Here is a 26,165-nt window from a genome sequence, read left to right as displayed (position 1 = left end):
CATTACTGAGACCCATGCACATGATCTCCATAGACAAAGATAAAGCTTAAAACATTTGAGTATTCTCTGATAGTTTCCATGAAAACTAAACTGCACATGTCACTTATATATGTATTTTAGTACTATCATTGCCGATACTCTGCCAAAAAAATGAAACTAAACTAACTACACATATCACTTACAACTGTATTTCACTAATGTCGTCCATATACACCCTCGATTCATTAACTACCAGTCATCATGCATTCAACATGCAGGCAAATCAACTAACGCCAGATAATTTCTATTTCACACATGTCAACATAGTAGTTTTGGCTCTCCGGTACTGCTATGTCCAGGCAAATATGAGACTAATAGTTAATATGATAGTAGCAGTGTAAAGTATGAGACAATAATAGTTTACCTTCTTTTCAATTGGTCATTTTCTGGAAATAGAGATCTTCTGGAGTAAATGTTGCTTGTTGTTTATTTACATACAATCAAAACAGAAAATGGTATTAGAATATTTGCTAATTCAATAAATACAATAAAATTGCCTAATTTTCTAAGGAACTTGTCCCTTTGGTGCTGATGCTTTTATTCGCATTACATAACTCTACAATTACGTAATACAATGTTATAAAGTAAAATATACCCTTCCACACTTCTCAGTTCTGATTTATTGTTCATCATCCATCGACAATTATTTTTATGGAAAGCAAGAGCTCTCTAATTGGTTTAGCATTTTGATTGAATCCTTCCTTTCTTTTTGTGCATAAACACTCTACTTAGATACGTTTGAATTCTCTGTCTTCCTTGAAGAAGGAAAAAACAGTTCGTCCAAATAGATTTAAAGAAGCTGCTTGATCGTTCTCACTAAAAACACTGGAGCTGCTGGATCGGGGCATTCTTATATCTCGCCTAATCCGAGTTGGAGCGACCGCTCACGACAGTGTGTTGCGAATGGACCGGCCCTGGTAGGTTCCATAGGTAATGTTTAATTGAAAAAATAAATCCTGATTTGGAAAAAGTTAACATAACGTAAAACAATTGTTAGCTTAACTAAACCGATTGTTGATAGCATATTAAAAGAAATTTGTGACATTTTAAAATGTTCACGTGTTTCAAAAAATGTGTGTGACTTTACAAAAAAGTTAATCATATATTTGATAAAATTGCTAAACATATATAAAACAAATGTTTCAAACGTATATATGATAAAAATTGATAGCATACCAAAAAATTCTGACATTCTAAAACTTTTGATGCATTTCAAAAAAATGTATGTGAAATTATAAAATACTGTTAATCATGTATTTAGAAAATTTTAAACATATATCAAATACGTAAATGTTTCATATGTATATATGAAAATGTACAATGTTTATGAAAAAATAGACATCAAACACGTATTTGAAAAAATGTTATCATTGTATTTGAAAATTTGATCATGTATTAAAAAATGTGGTTGTTGTATACAAAAAATGTAGACATCAAAACATTAATTATACAAATATTAATTGTGTATTTTGAAATTTTAACATGTATAAATATGGTTTTACATGTACATGTAAAATGTATATAGAAGAATTAGGGAGAATAATACAAACGACACATAAAAAAAGTCTATCAAGATGGTTCTAAAAACAAATAAAAATCATCGATTGCCATAAAGAAAAATACACAGAAAGAAATAAAGAAAAACCAAATAAAACTGAATAAAAAGAAAGAGAAATGAAGCAAAACCATTGAAATAGGAAGAGAAGCAATGAAAAAGAAATAGAGATGAAGAAACCAAAGAAAGAAAGAAAGGAAAAGAAAGAAATAATAATAAAATAATGTAAAACGAGCAAAACCCAAAGGAAAAAAGAAAGAAAATAATAAACCAGCTAAAACAGAGAAGAAAACAACCAGTGAAAAAAAAGAAACATAAGTTATGACAAAGAAAAAAGAAAACGGGAGTTCCAAGAATGAAAAAACGAAAATTCAAAGAAGACCAACGGAAAACCCCATAAAAACATAGAAAACGAAAAAAAGAATCGAAAAGGGAAGAAAAAAAACAGGGCAAACCGACCAAACACCATGGCTGGACATGAATGAGAGAAGAAGAAAGCGACTAATATCTGGGGGTTTCACAGAGGGCAAAAGTGAGAAGAAGAAACGTTTAGGAGAGGTGAAAATATGACAACACTTTCTTAAACCTGAGCTATGTCTTTTAGTCCGTGAGTATAGCAAGGTTGGGGGCGGTGCCTCTCCTTTGTTGACGTATAAATGCATAGCCCATCTTTCCCCATCATCTTGAGCTTTTGAGTGAACTAGTTAGTGCGTGCGGTTCTACATGGTATTAGAGCCAAGAGAGGTCTTGAGTTCAAGACCCGGCTGACGCAATGCAAACCACTTTTGGTCCACGTTTAGGCGTGAGGGGGCTACACGTGAGGGGGAGTGTTGATGTATAAATGCATAACCCATCTTTCCCCATTAGCTTGAGCTTTCGGGTGAACTGACTAGTGGGTGCAGTTCTTCATCCCCTGCTACACACAGCTCTGCCACTAATGCCGTCATCGACCAGTGTGAGGTTTCACATGTCCTCGGCCAAGACGGCCGGCTCCACCACCTTGTACGCGCCCTTCTTGACGTAGATGGTGTGGCGGTTCGTGCTCCGGCATGGGTGTCCTTTAGGGCATCCAAGCTCGTGGTGTAGTTGCCACTGTCATCCAATGTCACCATTGCGTCAGGCACAACAGACATGCATATGTAGCGGGGGGGGGGGGGGGGGGGGGGGGGGAGGGGAGGGAGGGGGGGGGGGGGGCACCGCCCTAGCCTAGAAGAAATCATTGAGGCTTTTTTAGGGACCTAAATTGAAGTAAATAGTCTTATTTTCCCGTAACCCCACCCCATCTCCAAACTTCCATGCACCGACATTCACATATAGCTCCAAGACTGATATGTAGGTAAGAGAATGAAAAGAACAGTCGATGAAAAATTAAAGGGTTAATTTGATAAGTGCCACTCCAAATTTGGCGATTCTGAGAAATGCCACTGTAATTTCCAAAATTTAAAAAAAGTGCCATTTCATGCCATTTTTTGTGGCATTTTTCGAAGTCTGCAGTGGCGTTTTTCAAAATTTGCAAAAATTACAGTGGCATTTTTCAAAGTTTGAAAATTGCAATGGCATTTTTTATGAATCACCATAATTGAAGTGGCATTTATGTAATACCCAAAAATAAAATGGAAGCAGTAGGATCGGATAGGCTGGTTATTTAGATGAAGAACCATTGTTATGTTAGATCAATGTGCACCTTGTATTGCCAATGATTTTGTTTCGTGGAATACTGAGTTTGGCCGCGCTTGGTTGTACGACAAGCAGTACAAGTATGTACCTCAAATATGTAAGTGTGGTATTGAATTAAGATTCTTACACGGATAGAACGTGTCCTCCCTGGTGTCCCTGGCGCGAACGATATTGCGTTCTAGGAGGCTCATTCGAGTGAACGGCTGCAACAGTAAGCGTTCCCTTAAAAATCACTCACGTGGAGTGTTTGCAGGAACTATCATGTTATAACAAAGAGATTTATCATGCTAAGAAGAAATAATTATGATGTTAATTATAGCAGTTGGAATTCACATACCTTTCAGGATTTGCCATGTTGCAGCAGCGAAAATTGGCATGCGTTTTAGGGATTTGTCATGCTGCGGCAAAGAGAAATGCCAGGCTAAGAAAAGGTGAGTTGCCCACATGTTCACCAATTGCCATGCTACAGCGGGGCGAATTATCATGCCACGTAGATACATTTTCATACATGCTTCCAGTAATTATCATGCTACATCATAGGAAAGTGTCATGCTACACACGGGGTTATTTTCTTAGGAGAGTGTATGAGGGCGAACGTCGCGTCATTCTCTCACGAGGATGCACTGGGAGCGAGCAAGATTGCCACACTCGCCCTTTTGAGACTGGCATCCGGAATTGGACGCACCAAAGGGCGTTCCCTCGAGAAAACACAATAGATTTTTGTTGAATTATTGTTTAACATTTTTTGGCCAAAAAATCTGTTGTTTTTCTCGCAAAAAAAATCTGTTGTTTGACACGGGTTTCAAGCTTTGTTCGTGTTGTGTACAAAAAAGCTTTGTTGTTCAGGAGGCCCTCGTACCCAGCTGCTGCTAGGGTTCCTTCTGCCACCCGTCGGCGCCAACGCCGGTCTACCTCGTCTCCTGTGGCCTTAGGGCCATGGAGGCGGGGTGGATCTCGACCATTGCCGGTGGGAGGGCTTCACTTTCTAGATGCTATTCTGACTTTCTTAGTGCTTGTGTCCTGCTCAGAGAGTTGAGGCGGCGACGGATCTTTCAAGATGGAATAAGTTTCTCCCAGCCTAGCCCCCGTTCAGGTGGTGCTTCTAGCGTCATTTGAGGGCATGTGGAGACTTGCCTCCGGCGGATCTCGTGGGATTCGGTCGGCATTTGTCTTCAGTGGATCTACATGGATCCGGTCTTTGTTCGTGTGTGGATCCTTCCAATCTAAGCATCTTTTCAACGGCGGTGGTTGCTGTTCTGATGCGCTGGTCCTATAGGGACTTAGCATGACGACTTCCTGACTGTCCATCACAACAAGTTTTGCCCGGCTCTAGAGAGGGAGGTGCGATGACGGCGGTGCCCCTTCGGCTTACTTCAGTGCTTGTAGTCGTCGCTAGGTGGTCTACGAATCTGGGTGTAATTTTTATTATTTCTGGTATCCTTTGTACTACCATGATCGATGATGAATATATTGGAAGTTTTCTCACCAAAAAAAATGCTTTGTTCATGTTTAACCACGAATATAAGGCAGGCTTCCCCCGTGCTGCTAGCTCTTGCCTATTGAGGGCACAAGGCGAATATTACCTGGACCAGGCCTGAGCCTGACTCTCTCCTTCCTCTTCTGACCTTTCCTTTCCACGCGTCGTCCCTCGTCCGCGTATATATACCCGGGATGTCGCCTCCGCCCTAGCACACACCAAAACCATCGCATCATATTGCGCCGGCTGATTCGTGTAGTGCCAGCTTAGCTAGAGCCAAGAACGCGAGTAGCTAGGTCGACTGCTCGATCGGGTAGCTGCAGCCATGGTGCTCTCCCGTGGCGCCTCAGACACCGACGTGTCGGTGCACTCCTCGTTCGCCTCTCGCGCTATGTCCGCTCGTCTCTCCCGAGGTATGTGCATGCATGCGTGCCCTGTTGTTCTTCTTGCTCGATGCTCTCATCTCGTGGTCTGTTCTTACTAATCGACCGGCTGGTGGACAGGTACCGTATGCCGGAGAAGTCGATCCCCAAGGAGGCGGCGTACCAGATCATCAACGACGAACTGATGCTCGACGGCAACCCGCGGCTGAACCTGGCGTCGTTCGTGACGACGTGGATGGAGCCCGAGTGCGACAAGCTCATCATGGCCTCCATCAACAAGAACTACGTGCACATGGACGAGTACCCCGTCACCACCGAGCTCCAGGCACGTATTATTCCATTTTTTATTGTATAGTTTGTATTGACGTTTTTGCATCCTTGTGCGGCATTGCATTGCATCGCAGAACCGGTGCGTGAACATGATCGCGCATCTCTTCCACGCGCCGCTGGGCGAGTCGGAGACGGCCGTGGGCGTGGGCACGGTGGGGTCGTCGGAGGCCATCATGCTGGCGGGGCTGGCCTTCAAGAAGCGGTGGCAGAACAGGCGCAAGGCCGAGGGCAAGCCATTCGACAAGCCCAACATCGTCACAGGCGCCAACGTCCAAGTAACTCTTAGCTCACGAATTCATGAAACTGAGAGCCCAGAATTCCTCTCCTTTGAGGTGTAAGTTGAAATTTACGTTGCGATGCTCTTGTACCTAGGTCTGCTGGGAGAAGTTCGCCAGATACTTTGAGGTGGAGCTAAGGAGGTGAAGCTGCGGGAGGGGTACTACGTGATGGACCCCGAGCAGGCGGTGGAGATGGTCGACGAGAACACCATCTGCGTGGCGGCGATCCTAGGCTCCACGCTCAACGGCGAGTTCGAGGACGTGAAGCGCATCAACGACCTGCTCGAAGAGAAGAACAAGGAGACAGGGTGGGAGACGGCGATCCACGTGGACGCGGCGAGCGGCGGCTTCATCGCGCCGTTCCTGTACCCGGAGCTGGAGTGGGACTTCCGGCTGCCGTGGGTGAAGAGCATCAACGTCAGCGGCCACAAGTACGGCCTCGTCTACCCCGGCATCGGCTGGTGCGTCTGGCGCACCAAGGAGGACCTGCCGGACGACCTCGTCTTCCACATCAACTACCTCGGCACCGACCAGCCCACCTTCACGCTCAACTTCTCCAAGGGCTCCAGCCAGGTCATCGCGCAGTACTACCAGCTCATCCGCCACGGCTTCGAGGTAACTATAGCTAGCTCATGACAAGGAGTCGCGCGCAGTTCAAACATCCATCGATCATACCGAGGAGATTTGTCAAATTATACGATGGATGCAGGGGCACAAGAACATCATGGAGAACTGCCAGGAGAATGCCATGGTGATCAAGGAGGGCCTGGAGAAGACGGGCCGCTTCAACATCGTGTCCAAGGACCAAGGCGTGCCACTGGTGGCCTTCTCCCTCAAGGACCACACCCGCCACGACGAGTTTGAGGTCTCCGACATGCTGCGCCGCTTCGGCTGGATCGTGCCGGCGTACACCATGCCCGCCGACGCGCAGCACGTCACAGTGCTCCGCGTCGTTATCCGGGAGGAGTTCAGCCGCACCCTCGCCGAGCGCCTGGTCCTCGACATCGACACCGTCATGAACCAGCTCGACGCGCTCCCGTCCAACGACGTCTGCAGTAATAAGCAGTGACGGTTAAGAGTCTCCAGAATCCAAATGATGGTCATGATTCGAGTAAAAGCTATGATTGTACTGGTTGTTTTAGGCAGATTGTAACCAAACTTTTGCTGTGGCTTTTATGACTTGGACAGTTTGCATGGCAGTGATAGTAGTATTTCTGTTAAAGCGATAAAGGTTTTACAAAGTAAACCATGGTGGTGTTGTGTTCTCTCTCTTGTTTATGTCGACAGCGAGCCACTTAAATTGCATTCGGATGAAAGTAGAAAACGAAGTATTTTTTATTTTTCTGCAAAAGTCCGTTTGTTTTTGTTCGGCTACGAACTATGAATCTCACAAGAATTCGGCCCATCCTAGCCCATGAATCCAAATGACCGTCCAAAACACTCTTATTATGGGACGGAGGTGGGACCTCCTATTGGGCGCCTTCAGCGCCGCACAAGGGAAGTGGCGCCCGAAGCAGCGGCTTCACGGGCCGGCCCACGATCGCAGAAGGCGCGACGCGGAAAAAGACAGTAAAAAATAGCACGCAACTGGGAATCGATCTCGCGCCATCAATCTTCCACACGGACAGCAGAACCACTGCACCAACTAACTACTAGTGAATATTAGCAGCGAGAAATATTTTAAGAATAGAAATGTATACGCGCTATTTATTGCGTATTACACTGTAGCGTTTGTTTTTTCTTGTTATTTGAAAACATGTTCACATATTACAGTTGACGTTCATGAGCACGCAAAAAAGGTTCACATATTCAAAAAATAGTTCGCCAAATCAGAAAAGTTCACGAATTCAAAAAAAGTTCATCGAATTTGGAAAAATTTCATCTAAATTGAACAAAGTTCATCGATTTTGGAAAAAAGTTCATTGATTTTGAAAAAAGTTCATCAATTTGAAAAAAAGTTCATTGATTTTGAAAAAAGTTCATCGAGTTTCAAAAAAAGTTCAAAGTTTTTAAGAAAAGGTTCAAAATTTTGTAAAAAGCTCATCAAATTTGAAAAATAAGTTCCTTGATTTTGAAAAAGGTTCATCAATTTGAAAAAAAGTTCAGGAGTTTCGAAAAAATTAGTTCATGGATTTAGATAAGAAGTTCATCTATTTGAAGAAAAAAGTTCACCGAAATTGAAAAAAGCTCGTCGAATTTCAAAAATGTTCGTCGGATTTCAAAAAAAGTTTGTTGATTCGGGAAAAAGAGTTCACGAATTTAAATAAAAAGTTCACGGATCTCAAAAAAGCACGCAGTAAAAAAACAAAAAAAGATGAGAAAAAAGAAAACAGAATAAACCGAAGTATAGAACGAATAAAAGCAATAAAACGAACAAGCCTTGCACCAGCGAGTGGATGGCCTGGTGCCTATAGCCGAGCGCTCCAAACGAATAGGCTGCGAGTTCGAACACCCGTGACAGCACTTTTTTTTTGACGTTTACAAAACAGGAAGGAGAAATATAGAATGGGCCGGCCCATCTTGAACTGCTGCAGGCGCCCGTTTGCAAATTGCACTGTAACGGGCGCCTGCAGCGCTAAATAGGAAATGCCGACGGAGGTAGCATTACCATAGGTGTCTGTTGGTATGTAGTCCTAAATATTCTTGAAACGGGAGTTTTGCCAAAAGAAATACGGGAATATTCTTAATGAAATACGTCCTCTGAAATTCAGTCCAGTGATTCGTGCACGAGTCTGCGCTAGAAAATCTTTATACCTTTTATAAAACAAAGTATAAGTATGTGCACACATATTAAAAATAGTAAGTGCACGCATGAAAACGAAAATCTTTTTTGAACCTAGTACAATTGAAGTCACTCACATACGGGAGCATACACTCAACCCTATGAATGTATACACGCACACCCTACTCCTATGAGCACATCCGGGAGCCGGCATAACATCTTGATATTTTACGATGTCACACAGGTGCTCGCAGCCGACGGGAACGTCTCCTTCGAGTGCACATTGCCGGAAGCCTAAAATAAATTTAGGAATAATGCGAGCGTCTAGGGTTTGAACCCTAGTGGGTTGGGATTTGTCCTCCTAAACCACACCGTTCGCCAAACGAAAAATGTTCGGCAAGAGTGATGTGCACCGGATCGCTAATTTTTGGGAGGTTGTTCATGCATGCAAGTACGGATAACTAACGAAAGTACATCCAATAACCAGCAACTCTCTAAGACAGATGCACACTCAGGAGTGTGAAAGAGGAGTCCTATATATAGACACACATGCTTCCATGGCAGAAAAGCGAGCCCTTTGGTTCATAAATCATGCCATCGTTTGCTATGTGGCAATCTTCCTGTAGGTTGCCATTCATGTGTTATGTTTGATATCTATGCTCAAATTTGTTCTTTTCATGTTCGTCCACCGCAACTTCAACATATTGGAGCCATCGACCGAGCCGTCATTGTCAAATGCATGCTTTGAACTGTGGTGAAATGCACAATGTCTTCTACAAATTTGGCATGTGAAATGCATGCTTGTAATTCAACGACATCAATGTGTTATGTATACATGTATATGCATGTTTTGAAATTTGGATTCATCTAAAATGTGTTACATAAAAACATTTATTATTCAATGCATAGTACTTATATTCATATATGTATCAAATCTGCGCATAATACTTCTTATATTCATATATGTATCAAATGTGCAACACTGCCACTATAGCAAAAAACGCTGTATTGTTATTTGCCCTGCACAACATATTAGTAGAACTAGGTAATTTCCCTGCGCGTTGCCGCAGGAATATAAAGATTAATTACAGATGACTTATATATGAAGGAAAAGATATAAATCAAAAGGTCCTAATTTTAACATATAAATATACCATACTTGCATTCTGTGTAAATCAGGTTATTTCACAACCTTTAGTAAGTAAATTAATTAAATAATTATCTTAGCTACTACATATGTCCAGTTACAAAAATAAACATATTGGTATGGTTTGCATGGGCTGAAAAAAAATTAGTGCATGTTGAAGTGGGATGCTTGCATGTTGAGAGAATTAGTGATAATGGAATAAGGTTTGCATGGGCTGAAAAATATTGTTAGTGGATGCTGACATGGCACACTTGGTGAGGTGGATGGTTTGCATGTTGAGAGAATTAGAAGTAGTGGGGATCAACTATTTAGGTATTATAGATGTGTGGTATCCTGCACGCTACCAACATACTAATAAACTAGAAGCGTGCGACGCTTGCACACACTATAAGTTCTCTGTATCATCAGCCGAGTGCGAAATTCCCAGCGCCACACGTTCTCTGTATCATCAGCCGCGTGTGACTCCAGGGAACACCACCAGTGTTGGATATGCTGGCAGCGTTCGATTGCAACACGCCACCCGTTAGGAACATACTAGCCGTGTGTGGCCACACGCTGCTAGTAATACCTTACCAGCGGCGTCGTACTCGCGACGTGCCACCCGAACGCGGCTATTATGCAATGTCGCATGTGGCTAGTAACAGGGTCTTGTACTTGTGCGAGGACATACATGCCATGTATGACTAAGGTATGTCGCCACTTTAGAGCTGTCTTGAAGAACAGGAAAGAAAATCCTAGTGCCTCGGCCATTAACACCCCACCCCCCCCCCCCCAAGTCGTCATGGTTTTGTATTGTCCTTTGAGTGGCAGATGTGCCACAATGCTACACATTTGGAACACCATGCTCGTGTTGCCGAAGATGAAATCCGCGATGCCTTTGACCGGACACTCATGGTATAGCTACCAGTGATGCTTGGCATAAAAACTATCCAGGTAGCTAAGGATGGCACACTCAGCACACCAGTAGATGATGGACCTGCCCGACTCAGAAAGTACAGCGCCACCACTGGCGCTTGGCGGCTCCTACCGTGTTCTCGACAGTCATTTCGTGGGCGATAAACCCTTGACATAGGACGGCTACCATTGACCGAATGAGCACACAAGTTAAGTTACAGTACATGTTAGCATGTATAAGTACATATATTGTCACATGCATGATCGAAAAGCATTGCATGAAAACAAAGGAGCACACAAGAATATTTGTTTCATTCATGAACGTAGACGTAAGCTAGCATTCGCGCATGCAAGCATGAAAACGAGCAACACAATTGACACGTGTATGGTATACTTTACTTACTCAGCGTGCTGGTTTGATCCACATGGTAGCCCTCGTTGTCACTCCGGTCGCCGAGATGAAGGTCACATCGAGGATGGGGGGGGGGGGGGCGATGCCCCTCTAAGCTCTACATAGCTTTGATACTGATGTCGTTGCTGGCCAACATCTCGTTCCATATGTCCTCGGCAACGATGATGGGCTCCGCAACCTTGTACACTCCGCTCTTGATGTAGACCGTGTGACGGTTTGTGTTGTGGCACGGGGCATCCTTGAGAGCATCGGCGATATGGTGGTGTAGTTCCCACTAACGTCCAATGTGACCACTGTGCCGCAGCATCTGCAAATGCCACCTTGAATTCCATTGCTTTGCCAATTGAACCAACTATGCAAGCTAGGAAATGAGTTTGGAAGGACCTCTATTTGATGTTGTTGTTTTGTGAATTCAACACGTACTATATATATTAGAGACTAACAAAAGCTTAGTTGTGCCGATTTTTTTATGTCGCGTCTATTGTGTAGTTTTTTAGTCATTTTATTATTCTTGGTGTTTGTTGTACCATGTGTGCTACGATGTTTGTTTTTATAGACATTGATGGCTTGATTGGTCCTCATATTTTCACTGGACATGTAATTTATTGTGACTATAGAGGTGGTAGGTGTTTGTGGCTATAAGTTCCTACACATATGATATTAATTATCAATTGGTAGCCCGAGTGTGAGACAGTGATGCGAGTGTATATGTGACACATGACCAAGAGAAATCTACACGCATGGCACACCACCAACAACGGACACCATCTTAGAACTCAGACCCACATGTCTAATCCAGTACGATGCACCCTTAAAACCCTTGAAGTATGGAAGTGCCCAAATTTGGTGACAGGACAAATCAGGTTGCCCCCTACCGTGAAAACATTCACTTTAGGATTGTGCGGTGAAGCTGAACAACCACTAGTTCATTCAATGGAAGGTCTTAATTCGTTGGAACAGTTATTTTTAGATGGTTGCACACTATCAGTTTTCCCTTCAGAAGTGTTCGCATGTTTGGCAGGGTTAACTAATATGATGTTCGGCAGCTGTGCAATTACATCTCTTCCCTCAACTAAAACCTTTGCAAGATTGACAAATCTTAAAAAAGTATCAATATGGGATTGCCAAGAGCTAGTTTCAATCAATGTGATCCACATGAGTCCATCACTAATTTCACTGCAAATCCATGGATGCAGCAAGATTACTACAGACCCCTCTGTTGAGTGGGTACATGACCCTGCTAGTTTTTCTAGCCTGGATGAGCTTGATATTGACAATTCGTCCCTCTTGCTTAGCGAGCCATTACAAAGCATCTCGTGTGTCAAGAAACTTAGAATTGTTGGTGGTCCTGAACTAGTACACTTACCTGAGGAGTGGTTAATGCTAAATGAGGCACTTAAAGAACTACAAGTGTCTAATGCTTCTCACCTGATATGCCTGCCCCCACAAGCTAGTGGCCCGTCTGAACTCTATTGAATCCTTCGATATATCCAATACGAAATTGATCCAGAGTTTGCCTGAATGCCTACTTTGTTGATGACTCTGCGATTAAAAAATTGCCACTCTAATCTCAAGAAGAGATGCCAAAAGAATAAGGGGCTTGATTGGGTTAATATTACTGTAATGTACTTCCTCTGTTCGTAAATATAAGTCTTTTTAGAGATTTCAATATGGACTGCATAAGGATGTATATAGAGCTAGTAATTTAGATTATAGATTCACTCATTTTGCTCGATATGTAGTCCATATTGGAATCTCTAAAAAGATTTATATTTAGGAATGGAGGGAGTAGATATTAGCTAAGAGGTACCCAAAGGTGCCCAATGGGCTAGAAGAGCCACCACAGGCCCAGGAAGCCTTTTCATGCAGCTGAGTAACATCCAACTCGGCCCATTATAATGGACAGATCATGGCTCCCAACCAGCATGATCAACTTGTCCCTGGCCCAAATCTTGAGGCAATCACCCAGCAGGCAGAAACCCATCTCAGAGACACTCATGAAGATCCCATGATATCAGAATTCCTATCCAATGTTCAGAAACAAGCCTCTACAGCGCACTTAGACTCATCATAAAGAAATCAAGTCATGACAATTGAAGAGACATACAAATCTGATAAGGTGGAAAACATAGTGAGGGAGTCCTGGATTAGGGGGTCCTCGGATAGCCGGACTATATACTTTAGCCGGACTGTTGGACTATGAAGATACAAGATTGAAGACTTCGTCCCGTGTCCGGATGGGACTCTCCTTGGCGTGGAAGGCAAGCTTGGCCATACGGATATGTAGATCTCCTCCATTGTAACCGACTCTGTGTAACCCTAGCCCCCTCCGGTGTCTATATAAACCGGAGGGTTTAGTCCGTAGGACAAGAACAACAATCATACCACAGGCTAGCTTCTAGGGTTTAGCCTCTATGATCTCGTGGTAGATCAACTCTTGTAATACTCATATCATCAAGATCAATCAAGCAGGAAGTAGGGTATTACCTCCATCGAGAGGGCCCGAACCTGGGTAAACATCGTGTCCCCCGCCTCCTGTTACCATCCGCCTTAGACGCACAGTTCGGGACCCCCTACCCGAGATCCGCCGGTTTTGACACCGACATTGGTGCTTTCACTGAGAGTTCCACTGTGTCGTCATCATAAGGCTTGATGGCTCGTCTTGTTGTCAAGGACAACATCACTTCCGGGGGAGCCCTGGTTGTAGGCCAAACTCTCCGATTAGGCGACTTCATCATGACCGCCCGTTCGGCCGCTGCGCCGACGATGACCTCTCGGGTCATCAAAAACCGCCTCCGCATCGGCTCGGGACTCGCCGAGCAGATGGATCCAATGGAGCTCTCCTCCTTGAACGAGCTCTTGGATCACATCGCCGCTTTGGGAGTCGCTACGGACTATGATCGGATTGGCCTTAAACCCGACCAAAGGGAGATTAACTCTCCGCCGGTCACCCATTAGATAGCGGTGGTGGAGGAGCAACTCAGCAATTCTTCCTCCATCTTGAGGACGAACTATGTCCAGATTCCTGAGCTCTCCGAGCCGGATACCCGTCTACGGGAGGACATGGCCCAAGCCTTGAACCTAGAATCAGACAGCGGGCCAGACCTAGCGGGCAACATCCCGGAGCCCGAGCTTCCAAGATCGGAAACTCCTGCGCCCCTGGGTCTCAGATCGGGTCAGGGTTCGGACCTAAATCTACCCACCCACCCAGATATAAGTGATCTTTCCCGCATTAGACAAGAGCCCCAAGAGACAGTACACCACTATTGGGCCAGATTCCTCCTTATAATGAGCAAGGTTAAGGACTGTTGCGAGGAAGACACAATTTCATTCTTTTGCAAAAATTGCACGGACAGGGGAATCCTCAACACCATAAGTCGCCGTGACATAGCACACTTCGCTCACTTAGCGGCCATAGTACGGAAATATTGTGCGATGGAAAGCGCCTGGAAAACCCAAATAAATTTTTGGGATCCTCCGGCTCTGACAAAACCCCCAGTCCAAACTAAAAGGGTGCACTCTCATAAGTCACTCGATCCAATTACAAAGAAGCACCCACTACAGGGCGTGGAACCGTATTGGAGGGATGGCTTAATGGGCCATGCAAAATTCACAGTACAGCGGATACCATGCCAACGCACAGCCTTAGAGCATGTTGGGTACTCCGGCAGGTGGCCAAGAGTGGTGAGGATCTCCTCATCAACAATACCGCAGAGCACCATCCCGTGGAGAACAACAATACAGTATTGACAGTCTTCGAGACCTTCGCCTCAAATAATAGGCGTAAGCGAGCACTCCGCAGCCTTGCCGAAGTCTGCCACGTGGCAGCAATAAATCTATGGAGCAATACGGCTATCACCTTCAATGCTAGTGACGAACCTAAATTCCGAACAGCCTGAGCACCAGCCGCCTTGGTCCTTAGTCCAATTGTGGACGACTTCCGGCTTACTAAAGTGCTCATGGACGGCGGCAGCAGATTAAACCTCATCTATGAGGAGACTCTTTGAAAAATGGAAATAGACAGAAGCCGCATTGAGCAAAGCAGCACGACCTTCAGAGGAATCATCCCTAGTCGGGAGGCACGATGTGCTGGGAAAATCACACTAGATGTGGTATTCGGCACGCCGGAGAATTATTGGTCCGAAGAAATCACATTCCAAGTGGCCCCGTTCAATAGCGGATACCACGCCCTTCTAGGGCGGGAGGCATTCACGATCTTCCAAGCTATACCCCATTATGGGTACATGAAGCTCAAAATGCCCGGGCCCAATGGAATCATCAGTCTAACTAGTGATCCGGACATAGCACTCCGCGCCAAAAATAAAACAACCGCACTGGCCCTCGAGGCGTTATCCGAAGCCCTCGCGGCCGAGGAATTAACTGCGCTGCGCTCCACAATGGACAGGGACGACGTGATACTTGACAAAAGATCCAAGTCCACCTCTTTTAAACCAGCGGATGAAATAGTCAAATTCCAAGTCCATCCAACGCACCCTACAAAAACAGCATCCATCGGGGCACAGTTAAACCCCACAGTAGACACTGCGCTACGGGAGTTCTTGCGCGCGAATTGGGACATCTTTGCCTGGCATCCTTCAGACATGCCAGGAATCCCACGCAGGCTGGCCGAGGATAGCCTTAACATCCTAAAGGGATTCAAGACGGTCAAGCAAACTCTTCGGCGCTTCTCTGAGCCTAAGCGACAAGCCATGGGAGAGGAGCTAGCCAAGTTACTGGAGGCCGAATTCATTCGAGAAATAAAACATCTAGACTGGCTAGCAAACCTAGTGATGGTACCAAAGAAGGACAAATCCTGGCGCTTATGCGTCGACTTCAAGGACCTTAATAAGGCTTGCCCAAAGGATCCCTTCCCCCTCCCTCGCATCGATCAAATTTTCGATGCTACCGTAGGACACGACTCATTGTGTTTCCTCGACGCATACTCCGGATACCATCAAATTAAGATGGCGGAGTCCGATCAAGCCGCAACGACATTTATCACTCCATACGGCCCCTTCTGTTTTAACACCATGCCTTTCGGGCTCAAAAACGCCGGTGCAACCTATCAACGCATGATTCAGACATGCTTGGAGACACAGATTGGCAAAACAGTGGAGGCATACGTAGACGATGTGGTCATTAAAACCAGACACGTCGAATCCTTAATAGACGACTTGAGGCTCACGTTCGACAATCTCCGAACATACGACATTAAGCTCAATCTGGAAAAATGCGTCTTCGGCGTGCCCGCCGGAAAGCTCTTAGGCTTCATCGTCTCCAACAGAGGAATCGAAGCAAATCCGGCTAAAATCCGAGCTCTATTACAGTTGGCCATCCCAACAGACCTCAAGCAAATCTAGAAACTAACTGGATGCGTGGCTGCCTTAAGCCGCTTCATCTCCCGATTAGGAGAAAAGGCATTGCCTCTTTATCGCCTTCTTCGACGCACCAAACACTTCGAGTGGACGGATGCGGCCACGGCCGGATTAGAAGAAATAAAAGCCGTTTTGGCCACAAACCCAATCTTGGGCGCACCTAACATCAGTGAACCAATCCTGCTATATATAGCGGCAACACACCAAGTTGTAAGTGCAGTGCTCGTCGTCGAACGAGGGATGGACGGACATAAGTTCCCGCTTCAAAAGCCGGTATACTATGTATCCACTGTTCTCACTCCATGCAAATCACGGTACCCACATTATCAAAAGATAGCATACGCGGTCTTCATGGCATCCCGGAAATTACGACACTACTTTCAAGAGTGTTCAATTATGGTGGCCTCTGAAGTACCACTCAACGACATAATAAACAACTGCGAGGCTACGGGCCGGATTGCTAAATGGGCTATTGAGCTCCTCCCGTTCGACATAATATACAAACCACGGCGAGCCATTAAGTCACAAGTACTGGCTGATTTCGTCGCCGAATGGACAGAAGCCGAACTCCCTAAAGAGTACGGTGCGTACTCCAATTGGATTACGCACTTTGACGGCTCTAGAATGCTGGCTGGTCTGGGGGCTGGCGTCGTCCTGACATCCCCCACCGGAGATACAGTTCAATACGTACTCCAAATACTATACACAGACTCCAACAACGCAGCAGAATATGAGGCCCTGTTACATGGTCTCCGGATGGCAGTCTCCATGGGCATTCAACGCCTGGAGGTGCGTGGGGACTCGAACCTCGCAATATCTCAAATAAATGGAGACTTTGATGCCAAGGATCCAAAAAATGGCGGCTTATCGCAACGCCGTCCTCAAAATGTCAGCTCGGTTCGAGGGGCTTGAATTCCACCATGTGGCCCGAGAAAACAATCAGGCGGCGGATATCCTCGCCCGCATCGGCGCTAAGTGCGACCCCGTACCACCTAATATCTTCTTGGAAAGGCTGTTTAAGCCATCCGTGGTATGGGAAGGAGAGACCGGTAACAATAGTCCGGACCCGGCCACAACACCAGATACCAAACACTCTGACATAATCGGAGGCTCTGCCACCGAAATAACACCTTCCTCCCACGTGATAATGGCTGTCATCGCCCCGTGGACAGAACCATTCCTGGCCTACCTAACTCAGCAGGAACTACCCGAGGACCCAAACGAGGCGCGCTGCATTGTGCGGCAGTCTAAAGCCTACAAGGTCCACGAGGGAGAGCTTTATAAGAAAAGCGCTACCGGAGTCCTTCAAAGGTGCATCTCAGAAGAGGAAGGACGGAAACTCTTGGTAGAAATTCATGCTGGACTTGGCGGCCACCACGCCGCAGCCCCTTGTAAGCAAGGCCTTCCGTACAGGTTTCTACTGGCCGACGGTCCGAGCAGACGCACAGGACCTCGTTCAACGTTGCGTCGGTTGCCAGCTCTTTGCAAACCAAAGCCATATGCCGCCTACCGCTCTCCAAACAATCCCCATCACTTGGCCCTTTGCGGTCTGGGGGCTTGATATGGTCGGACCCCTTAAAGGGGGAAGCCATAAGAAAAAATACCTATTGGTCATGGTGGACAAATTCACCAAATGGATATAAGCCAAACCAGTTAAAACGGCCGAATCCGGACCAGTGATAGACTTCATATCCGGGGTTGTACACCGTTATGGCGTCCCCCACAGCATCATCACCGATAACGGCTCGAACTTTACAGCTGACGAGGTAAAACTTTGGTGCAGCAACATGGGCATCAAGCTCGATTATGCTTCTGTCTATCACCCGCAAACTAACGGTCAAGTCGAGCGAGCAAATGGACTTATCATGAGTGGCATTAAACCCAGATTAGTGCGATCCTTGAAGGAATCCGATTCGCACTGGGTAGAGGAGCTCGACTCCGTACTATGGGGGCTGCGGACCACGCCGAATCGCACTACCGGATACACATCGTTTTTTATGGTGTACGGCGCAGAGGCGGTACTGCCCTGCGACATAATTCATGACTCACCTCGAGTGCGCATGTATGAAGAGAAAGAAGCCGAGCTTGATTGGTAGGACAGTTTGGACGCCCTGGAGGAGGAGCGTGACGTGGCAAAAGCCCGTTCCGCATTCTATCAGCAACAGGCTCGAAGGTATCAAAGCAGAGAAGTACGGGCCAAAACTTATAACGTTGGCGAACTCGTTCTACGCCTACCGGAGAAGAAAAAGAACAAGCTCAAGCCCAAATGGGAAGGTCCCTTCGTTATTGACCAAGTTTTGACCGGTGGAGCGTACCGTCTGCGGGATGCATCGGACAATCGACTCGAGCCAAACCCATGGAACACAGCCAGACTCCGAAGGTTCTACGCCTAGTGCCGGACTCGGTGTTCGTCTCCTTACCTCTGTCAATTTTTTATATATTCGTTATCTGTCTTTTCTTTCTTTCTCTCCTTCTTCCCCTTCCTTTTTCTTCAAGGCCTTCAAAGGCTAAAATGTGTCTTGACTACACAATCTTGACGCGCTAGCTGCGCTCATGATACCTGGGGGCTTCTTATACAGAAGCTTAATATAGCTACGTTCTGGGCTCTAGGCCCCACACATGTGTTACTTTTCACATGTACCTTTTTTCGCCACTATATGCATCGATATGACTTAAGTTTTGGCCAAGCTGGGTTGTCTGGCTCTTGTGTTTATGCCCTACGTTCCCGTTAATTCGGCTAGGGCATAAGGGGAGCACCTCTGTGATTATTACTGCCGGGTCAGCCGGATGTGTACCTCAGACTGGGTGAAGCCGAAAGCTAGCGTTCTTAAGGGAATATTCGGACGGTGAACAAAAGACGATTTCTATTTATTGTGCTACACGCCCCCAGAAGTTTATATCCTGCGTCTCTTTTTGCAGCTCGGACATGCACATTAGGGCATGCGTACCCAGGGAAAGGAACCCTTAACGGAACTATTCTCCCTGGAAGATGTTTCTTACTATCCATGTAATATAACATAGCTAGTTGGGTACTTGTCTGTTCAAGCACTAATGACCCCTACGCCTGGTTTCCACGCGTACCCCGGTTTTTACATAACTGAGCGGGTATTCGGATACACTCCGGACTGTCGGGTCCAGAGGTCGAAGCGAAAAGGTCCGCCATGACAAATGATTTACAATCCAGCTAGAGACAATACATGTCACTTGAAGTACACAGTCACTTAGACTGACTAAATTCTTCTTCTATACCATCCAACAGGCTGTCTAGCCTACAATCCTGTTGGGAATACTTTGCGGCTAATTCTACTTGGTCATACACCAAACTGACGGGGATCTCTTTCCCATCAGACCCCACAGGTCCGACCTCGGCCATGTGGTTCGGGTCAGCCTTGGTATATCGCGTCTTCACCATGGCCCAGGCTTCCCTCGCACCTTGTCGGCAGGCTGATATCTTCCATAATCGGAAGCGCCGCCGCGCTCCCTTGAGCTTCTCTACAAGCTCCCCCATGCCTTCTGGCAGGGAGGCGGATGTCCACAAGGCTTGGGCAATGCCCTGCATCACCCGCCGAAATTGTTCGTGCAGTTGAGAGAGCTCTGGCAGAAGATCACCCGCAGACCCGGGCATCTCCTCCGCGGGACGACCCGTCAGCATACCTGCAGACATAACTCTGTTAGCCGGTTTATTCGCCGAACTCTTTAAAAGTTCGTTCAAGCACTTACTGAAAATGCCGCGTCGAAGCCTCTTATTCTCCTTTACGGAGTCAACAAGCTGGGCTCGAACATCTTTCAGTTCCACGCCCAGCTGGATATTGGCGTCTTGGAGATAGTTTTTCTCCCGCCTAACCCGTGTAAGCACGCGCTCGCCAGCCTTTAGCTGTCGGTTAGCATGTTGCTCATCCCCTCGCACGACCTCCGGATTCACTCCGGAGTCATCTGCAGAATCTATTGTTAGATCTGCATGCGTGCCGCATACTACCTGGTACCTGTCATTCTTTGCAAAAGAAATAAGTGTTACCAGATGGGGCCTTCTCGGACTCCTTTACTGCGGCAATTGCGGCCTGAAGCTGGGCTTTGCACTCCTCCAGCTCTTGAGACAACCGGGTATTTTTCTCCGTAAGAACCTATGCAAACAATGATCCTTAAATCAGTCGTGCCAACTGTTTCAAGTCTCAGGGGCTACTGATATACATAATTATTATATTTTCTTACCCGTATATCCTTTACATACTGGTCCGTGGCTCTGGCAAGACCATTTTGAGCAGCTCGGGTGTACGCGTCTCCTGAGTTGAAGGCATCGAACGCCTCTTGGGAGAAACAAGCGTCACGGAGTACGGCCCGGCGACGCCTGTGATTCATGGCGCTCTCCACTTCGGAATTTGTAGCGGATAGCCTATCCGCATCCTCTATAGGAGGAACATCCGGCGTTCGCCCCATGTTAGTGTCCGCCTCTATGTCCGGCTCTGGAGCTCGACTGGTGGAGGTGTGACCGGCAACCTCTCCGGATATGGTCCGGCAAGCGTTTTTCTTCCTAGGGAAACATGGGCGTTATTATGTTTTAAAAGACGACCACCATGGAGTGGGGTTCTCTTTCATACCTCTGCAACGGCGTCTCAGTCCTGACCGCCTTCCTTTTAAGCCTACCCGGCTTCGGTGCCCCTTGTTGGCGAGTCACTGCGGGTTCGGCATGGCGTCCCGAGGGCCTTCCCTGGAAAACATCATATGTGTGCGGTAGGTGAAGTGCAGAAAAAGGGATCCTTCTTGGAAGTTTGGACTCCGGTCTTACTTACATGCAATGCAGGGAGTAGTCCCGGATAATCGGCTATGATGGCCACCATGGCACCGTCACAGCTTAATTGATAGAACTTCCTGTCAATAAGCTCCACAAATGTGTCCGGATCTTCTTCAAGTCCTGGGTCGAGGGCCCGGTCAGGGTCCTCCGGTTGTGGAGGCGGGCTGTGGACCTCCCTTACAGCTTTTCACAGTTCCAGCTATGAAACGGCAAGGTAAATACTTATGATGAAGAATGCGGGAAGGTTGGGAGTAAAAAGTGGCAGCTCACCCAACTTGGAGGGTTGTACATGGAGAATCCATCCCGTGGCTTAATGCGGATGAACTCCTCTTCCTCTCCTTTGTACAAATCATACAAATTTTTTGCTAGAGCAGCGACTGAGTTCGGTCCCTTACGACCGCAGCGGGTGGCATCGTCTTCTCCGTTGAAGTGCCACATGGGTTGCCCCCGATATTGAAGTGGCTGTACCCCCGCATTATACATATTGACATAACCTCCATTACTGTCAATCCTGACTGGGCCAATCTGTATCCGACTCATCAGGTAAAGGACTTCCCCGTTATCTTTCTCCTGAGGGCCCCGAGGGCGCCAGCTGCGGCGTTTCTTCAAGGGATCATTGTCGAACTCAAGAAGGCCCATCCGGATAGGGTCCGGAAGGGGGACATCCTCCATATAAAACCACTCCAAAGGCCAGTCCTCGGATGTCTTCTTCGGAGTACCGGACAGGTATCCGGTCCCGGCGATGCGCCATATTTCGGCTCCGCCCACTTGGTATATTGACCCGTCCTGTGTACGGGGTACGAGGCAGAATAGCCTCTTCCATAGCTCGAAATGAGCTTCACAACCCAGAAATAGTTCGCAAAGGGCGACATAGCCAGCGATGTGCAATATGGAGGCGGGAGTAAAATTATGCAGCTGGAGGCCGTAGAACTCCATTAGCCCGCGGAGGAACAGATGAATTGGAAATCCAAGCCCTCTTAATAAGTAAGGGACAAGGCATACCCGCTCCCCCATGGATGGGTTGGGAAAGCTCTCCGCTTGCTCCCCGCCATTGTAGGTGGCGAGCCCGGCTCGAACGGGGACCATATACGCTGGAGGGAGAAATCCCTGGGTCTGTAACTCTACTAATTGGCTGTGGGGGACGGAACACTTCTTCCAATTGCCGGGCTTAGCGCTACGGGAGTGAGAGGAGGAGCTGCGATGGCCGGCCATGTTGGAATGGATTTTTTCCGGGCGCGCTCCGATAGATACTCGCTGTGGGAGGATGGTGTGATCTGGATCTAAGAATCCCCGTCTCTTTAATAGACGATTAACTCACATGGACATGGTGGCAAATGTAAAAATGCCCTGGCTTCTCGCATTCGCTCGACACGTGGAAGATAGCCATTATTAGGCGCGGAAGCCAAGGAGTGCAACATTTATGGGAAGCCGGACAATACTCAACAGGTACTCAGAATTTGGAGAAGAACCCGCCTTGCAATGCCGAAGACGATCTGCGCGCCGGACTCATCGCCATTGAAGCCTGGTTCGGGGGCTACTGAGGGAGTCCTGGATTAGGGGGTCCTCGGATAGCTGGACTATATACTTTAGCCGGACTGTTGGACTATGAAGATACAAGATTGAAGACTTCGTCCCGTGTCCGGATGGGACTCTCCTTGGCGTGGAAGGTAAGCTTGGCCATACGGATATGTAGATCTCCTCCCTTGTAACCGACTCTGTGTAACCCTAGCCCCCTCCGGTGTCTATATAAACCGGAGGGTTTAGTCCGTAGGACAAGAACAACAAACATACCATAGGCTAGCTTCTAGGGTTTAGCCTCTACGATCTCGTGGTAGATCAACTCTTGTAATACTCATATCATCAAGATCAGCAGGAAGTAGGGTATTACCTCCATCGAGAGGGCCCGAACCTGGGTAAACATCGTGTCCCCCGCCTCCTGTTACCATCCGCCTTAGACGCATAGTTCGGGACCCCCTACCCGAGATCCGCCGGTTTTGACACCGACACATAGAGATTAATGCAGCGGATGAAAATGCAATCAACAATTACAATGCAGCACTGAAGGCTTTATAAGAGATAGGTGAGGATTTCCTTTCAGACATGTCAGCCCCACCTGGATTCCCTATACCTGCATTTGTTAATCAGGCTCACATTGTCTGCCCGGGTCCACAAAGCAATGAGAGGGAGCAGGAAACTATTCTTAAGGACAACACTCTTTGCCATAAGAGTAATGAAGAAGCTCTCATTGGGAAAGAAGGAGCCATGATATGGAAGTGGCATTTTGCACCTACTAAGGACAACACTAATGTTATCCAGGTACCTACTGAATGGATTAATTTTCTGTCAGTGATTCTACTTTCACCAGATAAGTTTGATTGGGCCAAAAAATTCATCACATCCAGTGTATGGGAAATCATTAACCAAGGCTCTTCATGCACTACTACTATGCCATTTGCTATCCCAGATAGATGTCCTGTTGAGAACTCACTTGCATGTATATTGTCCTCTCCCTCCCAGGGCACACAAGAGCAAGAAAACTCTTCACCTGCAAAAAAGACCATAACTGAAGCTATGTCAGCATCATCCACCTTTGCCTTACACAAAAGCAAAAGGAGGAAGGACAATGTTCCTCTAGTGGAAACATAGGTAAGTAGAAGTTGCAGATTATAGAAAATATCCAAAGGTTTTAAGAAAGTTGTATGTAGAGACAATGAATGTCTAGCATGTCATGTTGCTCCTCCTGTTCTTCCTGCAAAGATTATTAAAAGCTTAACTACCTCTTTTTGCAAGGTATCTGGCTACGACACTACTGAGGAGATTTTGAGCAAGAGGGCCAAGAAGACCAAGGGAGACAACTCTACATCAGAGGGCAACAAGAATACAAAGGAGAAGAGCAAGAAGTGGCTCTAACTTAGTTTATGCCCGGAAGAAAAGAACTTTTGTGTCATAAATTACTCAGTTTGTAAGATATCTATGTTAGGTACTGTATGACTATGAAGTACTTAAGCTATTGTGCTTCCCTTTCACATGCACAGAGTTATATGTGCACTTATACTTCAAATTTGCCTATATTTGTGTTTGCTGTCAGAGATAAGCTGCATGCAGGTTGTCTATATCTGGTTTGTACCCATATTATCCCCTCCTATGAACAGATCCTGAAACGTACTTAATTGGAACATTAGAGGTCTAAATGACCCCAAGAAATGGACAGCTATTGCTAATAAAATTGAAGAATCAAAATGCTCTCTCTGTCTGCAAGAAACCAAGAAAGAAGCCATTGATTCTGCTTTTTTCAAGAATTTATGTCCGAGAAGAATCTCAAAATTTGAATATCTACCTTCTTTTGGTGCATCTGGAGGACTGCTAGTAGCATGGAATGAACAAGTTTTCTCAGGGCAAATATATCATACCAATGACTTCTCTCTATCTATCCAATTCACTTCTGAACACGGTGGTGAGGCATGGGTCCTCACAAATGTCTCAGGCCCTTGTCAGCAAAATGAGAGAATTATCTTCTTAAACTAATTCCAGAACTTCCCAATGCAAGATGATGCTGATTGGATTATTGTGGGAGATCTCAATTATATCAGATATCCAGGCAATAGAAGCAGAGATGGAGGCAGCATCAATGATATGCTTTCTTCCAATGAAGCAATCAGTAAACAAGCTCTAATTGAAGTTCCCCTCAAAGGCAGAAAGTTTATATGGAGCAGTACGCCAAATTCTACATTGCTAGAAAAACTTGATTGGTGCTTCACATCTGAAGCCTGGACACTCAAATACCCTGCCACCTTTGCATATCCTCTAGCTAAGATCACTTCAGATCATGTCCCAATCAAGATAAGCATTGGCTCAGCTAACCCTAAATCCAATGTATTCATATTTGAAAATTTCTGGTTAGAGCACCAACAATTTAGGGATATAGTCAAGAACATTTGGACACAAGAAGTGAATGAGAAGGACATAGCTAAAGTTATTGCCACCAAGTTTAAAAGGCTGAGGAAGGGTCTTAAAATTTGAGCTAAAGATATCTCAGACTTGAAGAAAATTATTGATAGCACCAACTTCTTGATACTATGCTATTATAATGTTGAGGAATAAAGAGACTTATCTCTAGAAGAATCCAATGGTAGAGACATCATCAACGCACACCTGGAGGCTATTCTTGATCGTCAAAGAAAATATTGGCAACAGAGGGCAATAATCAGGCAAATCAAAATGGGAGAAGCCAACACCAAATATTTTCAAGCTAAAGCCACCATTAAATTCAGGAATAACTGCATTGCAATGTTGAAAGATGAATCAGGATTTGAGCACCATGATCACCACGCTGAAGTTGTCATTCTATACAGAGCCATCAAACAAAGACTTGGTACAAAGGCCAAGACACAGAATCCATTACTCCTAAATCATCTGTTGAATCCTATTGATAATATTTCTGATTTGGAAGCCCCCTCCAGTAGAGAGGAAATTGACAAGGTTATTAAGCATATGCCTGCTGATAAATCACCAGGCCTAGATGGATTCAATGCAGCATTCCTGAAGCACTGTTGGGATATCATTGCTCCTCACTTCTATAAACTCATTGATGATTTCACTCAGGCAAGGTCAACATTCAGAGTATCAACTAGTCTTTCATCACTTTGATCGCAAAGAATGACTCATCCTCTATCCAGCAGAATTCAAACCTATCTCCCTACTTAATTGCACTCTAAAGATAATAACCAAACTGCTGGCCAATAGACTGCAGAGATGCATACTTGAAATGGTTCACAGGAGCCAATATGGATTTCTCAATAATAGATGTATTCAAGACTGTCTGGCCCGGGCTTATGAGTATATCCACCAATGCTATCAGAGAAAAAAGGAACTCATTCTGTTAAAGCTGGATTTTGAGAAAGCATTTGATATGATCAGCCATGACTCAATTATTGAACTTATGCAAGCTAAGGGTTTTGGGGCAAAACGGATTCAATGGATTAAGATGATTTATGAGACTGGTTACTCATCAGTACTTCTAAATGGGGTTCCAGGAAAACAATTCCTTTGTAAAAAATGGAGTCAGGCAAGGAGATCCTCTCTCTCTC

The 26,165-nt window shown here is 45.9% G+C and overlaps 2 pseudogenes; both read left to right on the top strand.

Annotated features, from left to right (window-relative positions):
- Positions 1–5,073: 5,073 nt before the first annotated feature.
- LOC109751740 (glutamate decarboxylase 1-like) lies at positions 5,074–8,733 on the top strand (annotated as a pseudogene).
- Positions 8,734–11,433: 2,700 nt separating this feature from the next.
- Positions 11,434–12,558, top strand: LOC109751741 (disease resistance-like protein DSC1; annotated as a pseudogene).
- Positions 12,559–26,165: the final 13,607 nt, after the last annotated feature.

Source organism: Aegilops tauschii, chromosome 5 (genome assembly GCF_002575655.3).
Source record: "Aegilops tauschii subsp. strangulata cultivar AL8/78 chromosome 5, Aet v6.0, whole genome shotgun sequence".
NCBI classification, from domain to species: domain Eukaryota; kingdom Viridiplantae; phylum Streptophyta; class Magnoliopsida; order Poales; family Poaceae; genus Aegilops; species Aegilops tauschii.
This window is presented reverse-complemented; position numbering and strand designations above follow the sequence as displayed.